The sequence below is a fragment of the Nomia melanderi genome, unplaced genomic scaffold (assembly GCF_051020985.1).
Source record: "Nomia melanderi isolate GNS246 unplaced genomic scaffold, iyNomMela1 scaffold0334, whole genome shotgun sequence".
Taxonomy (NCBI): Eukaryota; Metazoa; Arthropoda; class Insecta; order Hymenoptera; family Halictidae; genus Nomia; species Nomia melanderi.
This window is the reverse complement of record NW_027475449.1, coordinates 40,001-45,000: the sequence shown is the minus strand read 5'-3', so window position 1 is coordinate 45,000 and position 5,000 is coordinate 40,001. Positions and strand designations below refer to the sequence as shown.

Genomic DNA, 5,000 nt, shown 5'->3' with positions numbered 1-5,000 from the left:
AACTAGAACGTACACTGTCCGTGAAATTCACAGAATTTTCGCGTGTCCGCGACAAACGCCGACGAGACACCCATCGTTCGCTCGTACGTAGCATCCTTCTCTTAACCCGACTCAGAGACGTTCTTTGCGCCCTTCGGTAAAAAAACGTTCGATCCGAAGAGGTGAACGACGGCGGGGATTTGACAGAGCTACGCAAGCAGTGTATGGTACGTAAACGACCCTCAGCCAGGCGTGGTCCAGGAATTGTATCCGTGGACCGCAATGTGCGTTCGAAATGTCGATGTTCATGTGTCCTGCAGTTCACACGTTGACGCGCAATTAGCTGCGTTCTTCATCGACCCACGAGCCAAGTGATCCACCGTTCAGGGTAATCGTATAAATTTTATATTTCACATATATAATTTTATTCTCACTTGTTCGACCTAATATCTCTCTTCTTTCAAAGAGAAGATAAAAGTTGATACCTGAATCTCCGACCAGCGCGCGAAGGAGATTCAGGCGTCGCCTTGGAGACGACACCGAAGCCTTTCGAGACGAAAAACGTTCAAGTAATATGTATATATTTCTCGACGTTCCGGGCGTATAGTGCATTCAAAAACCCGCGAAAGACGCAGAAGACTCGCACGCGTGGAAACGACGGGGATATATTTTGTATCCTACCCGATACTGAATCCATCGCGTGCAGTCGACCCTCGCGTTCTTCCGATCAGACGCATCTATTGTTGCGCGCATGTTTTCGCGTCGCATCGCGCGAAACGTTGCACGAATCGTACCGATCGATCGATTGAAAGCAAATAATGAAAAAAGACTTCACAGCTGGCTCTTTGCCGGTCATTCGTCCCATGTTATCTCTTGCCGCGAAATTGGCGCGCAAGAGTTGGGTGTCAGACGCGCGGCTTTAAAACGAGCTTCACGGCCGGTCCCTTCGTTACCGCTTTCGTTCTTTCTCTCGGAACGACCATGAACGAACACGACGAGCGACGCTACGGCATACACACGTCCACGGATTCGATTAAAAAAACAGACTTCACAGCTGGCTCTTTGCCGGTCATTCGTCCCATATTATCTCTTGCCGCGAAATTGGCGCGCAAGAGTTGGGTGTCAGACGCACGGCTTTAAAACGAGCTTCACGGCCGGTCCTCTCAATTCCGTGTACGGTACACGCAAGATGCGGGTTCCACTTCCAGACTACCCGGTCCCTTCTCTCTACGAGAATCGATAGTAGAAGAACGGCTCGAAAACGCGTCTCAGAGACTAGGGGAAAAGAAGCGGTATGCGAGCGAAACGAAAACGCATTATGGAAACGTCGCGAAACAATGTTCGACGGTTGCTCGGTTCCAATCGTGCGGCCGTTTCAATTTCTCGTGCGCTTCACCGTCCCTCCGTAACTCTGGCCGATCGCGTATACCGAAGAGCCGACACGCGCAAAAACCACAGGCATTGTATACTGTGTATATATATATATATATGTTACAGTCACAGCCTTCGCGCGTTTTACTCTCCGACGCGGGGTTTCCACGACGAAAGAGAGACAGTTTCGTGGCGGGTGACTCGGCCGAATCGCTACGACGGGTATTTCTATTATAGAACGAATCATCGCCACCCTTTACCAGTGCCCGACGAAGGAATCACAAGGTCATCTGGAGTTTACAATGCCAGCGACGGTAATTCCAACGAAGACCCGATAAGTCAACTCATCGTTCTATTTCTCCCCGTACAGAAAAGCGAATCGACGCTAATGCACCTCGCGCAAGCACGAACGTTCTCTTCGCGTGGATCGTCCCATCGTCCAAAGATGTAAAGACGCATTGGAGATCGTGGTCTCTGGCGGGCTCATTGCACGCCCCACTGCATATCTTTCCTCGAATCGAGAATGATTCGTCCACTAAGGCTGCGAAACTACGCGTCGAGGAAACTAGGGGAAAGAAGCGGGATGCGAGCGAAACGACAATACATTATGGAAACGTCGCGAAACAATGTTCGGCGGTTGCTCGTTTCCTCCTGCGGACGTTTCATTGCTCGGGCGCTTCACGTCCCTCCGTAACCTTCGCGCGATCGCGTGCCCCGGAGAGCCGGCAACCGGTGAACCACAGGCGTATAAACTATAGTCTTCTATAGCAAGCCTTCGGCGGTTACTCTCCGACGCGGGGATTCCACGACGAGAGAGAATTTCGTGGCGGGTGACATCGGTCGAAACGCTACGACGGGTATTTCTATTATAGAACGAATCATCGCCACCCTTTACCAGTGCCCGACGAAGGAATCACAAGGTCATCTGGAGTTTACAATGCCAGCGACGGTAATTCCAACGAAGACCCGATAAGTCAACTCATCGTTCTATTTCTCCCCGTACAGACAAGCGAATCAACGCTATCGCACCTCACGCATGCACGAACGTTCTCTTCGCGTGAATCGTCCCATCGTCGAAAGATATAGCCGCTTGGAGATCGTGGCCCATCAAGTTCTTCCGTAACTCCTGCGCGATCGCGTACCCCGGAGAGCAGGCAACCGGTGAACCACAGGCGTATAAACTATAGTCTTCTATAGCAAGCCTTCGCGTTTACTCTACGACGCGGGGATTCCACGACGAGAGAGATTTTCGTGGCGGGTGACACGGCCGAATCGCTACGACGGGTATTTCTATTATAGAACGAATCATCGCCACCCTTTACCAGTGCCCGACGAAGGAATCACAAGGTCATCTGGAGTTTACAATGCCAGCGACGGTAATTCCAACGAAGACCCGATAAGTCAACTCATCGTTCTATTTCTCCCCGTACAGAAAAGCGAATCGGCGCTATCGCACCTCACGCAAGCAGGAATGATCTCTTCGCGTGGATCGTCCCATCGTCGAAAGATGTAAGACGTACAGAAATCGTGGTCCATCACGATTATTCGTAACTCTCCGAGTCGCGTATCTGAGAGTAGGGCAAACGGAGAACCACAGGCATAAATAATACTATATATTTCTTATATAGTTAGCCTTCGCGTTTTACTCTCCGACATGGGGATTCCACGACGAGAGAGAGTTTCGTGGCGGGTGACTCGGCCGAATCGCTACGACGGGTATTTCTATTATAGAACGAATCATCGCCACCCTTTACCAGTGCCCGACGAAGGAATCACAAGGTCATCTGGAGTTTACAATGCCAGCGACGGTAATTCCAACGAAGACCCGATAAGTCAACTCATCGTTCTATTTCTCCCCGTACAGAAAAGCGAATCGACGCTATCGCACCTCGCGCGAGCACGTAACTACTCTTCGCGTGGATCGTCCCATCGTCGAAAGATGTAAGACGCACGGAAATCGTGGCCCATCAACGTTTTTTTGTAACTCTGCCGATCGCGTATCACAGAGCCGAGACGCACATACCACAGGCGTATAATACCGTTTTCTTTCGTATGGTAAGCCTTCGCGTTTACTCTTCGGCGCGGGGTTTCCACGTCGAGAGAGACTTTCGTGGCGGGTGACATCGGTCGAAACGCTACGACGGGTATTACTATTATAGAACGAATCATCGCCACCCTTTACCAGTGCCCGACGAAGGAATCACAAGGTCATCTGGAGTTTACAATGCCAGCGACGGTAATTCCAACGAAGACCCGATAAGTCAACTCAACGTTCTATTTCTCCCCGTACAGAAAAGCGAATCGACGCTGTTGCACCTCACGCAAGCACGAACGTTCTCTTCGCGTGGATCGTCCCATCGTCGAAAGATGTAAGACGCACGGAAATCGTGGCACATCACGTGTTTTCGGAACTCTGTCGACCGCGTATCTCAGAGACGACGCGCGCGAACCACTGGCATATACTATTATATATCGCGTTTTACCCTCCGACGCGGGGATTCCACGACGAGAGAGAGTTTCGTGAGCGGGTTGACTCGGAAGAAACGCTACGACGGGTATTTCTATTGTAGAACGCATCATCGCCACCCTTTACCAGTGCCCGACGAAGGAATCACAAGGTCATCTGGAGTTTACAATGCCAGCGACGGTAATTCCAACGAAGACCCGATAAGTCAACTCAACGTTCTATTTCTCCCCGTACAGAAAAGCGAATCGACGCAATCGCACCATACGCGTGCACGTAAACAACTCTTCGCGTGGATCGTCCCATCGTCGAGAGACGTAAGTTTTCATAGTATGAATTCGCGTTTTACTCTCCGACGCGGGGATTCCACGACGAGAGAGAGTTTCGTGAGCGGGTTGACTCGGAAGAAACGCTACGACGGGTATTTCTATTATAGAACGAATCATCGCCACCCTTTACCAGTGCCCGACGAAGGAATCACAAGGTCATCTGGAGTTTACAATGCCAGCGACGGTAATTCCAACGAAGACCCGATAAGTCAACTCAACGTTCTATTGCTCCCCGTACAGAAAAGCGAATCGACGCAATCGCACCATACGCGTGCACGTAACAACTCTTCGCGTGGATCGTCCCATCGTCGAGAGACGTAAGTTTCCATACTATGAATTCGCGTTTTACTCTCCGACGCGGGGATTCCACGACGAGAGAGAGTTTCGTGAGCGGGTTGACTCGGAAGAAACGCTACGACGGGTATTTCTATTATAGAACGAATCATCGCCACCCTTTACCAGTGCCCGACGAAGGAATCACAAGGTCATCTGGAGTTTACAATGCCAGCGACGGTAATTCCAACGAAGACCCGATAAGTCAACTCAACGTTCTATTACTCCCCGTACAGAAAAGCGAATCGACGCAATCGCACCATACGCGTGCACGTAACAACTCTTCGCGTGGATCGTCCCATCGTCGAGAGACGTAAGTTTCATAGTAAGCCTTCGGCGTTTTACTCTCCGACGCGGGGATTCCACGACGAGAGAGAGAGTTTCGTGAGCGGGTTGACTCGGAAGAAACGCTACGACGGGTATTTCTATTATAGAACGCATCATCGCCACCCTTTACCAGTGCCCGACGAAGGAATCACAAGGTCATCTGGAGTTTACAATGCCAGCGACGGTAATTCCAACGA

The 5,000-nt window shown here is 50.7% G+C and overlaps 1 non-coding gene across 1 annotated transcript; it reads right to left on the bottom strand.

Annotated features, from left to right (window-relative positions):
• Window positions 1–215: 215 nt before the first annotated feature.
• Window positions 216–370, bottom strand: LOC143176042 (5.8S ribosomal RNA). Its single transcript, XR_013000649.1, has one exon. It is a non-coding gene; the product is annotated as a 5.8S ribosomal RNA (ribosomal RNA).
• Between the last annotated feature and the right edge of the window lie 4,630 nt (window positions 371–5,000).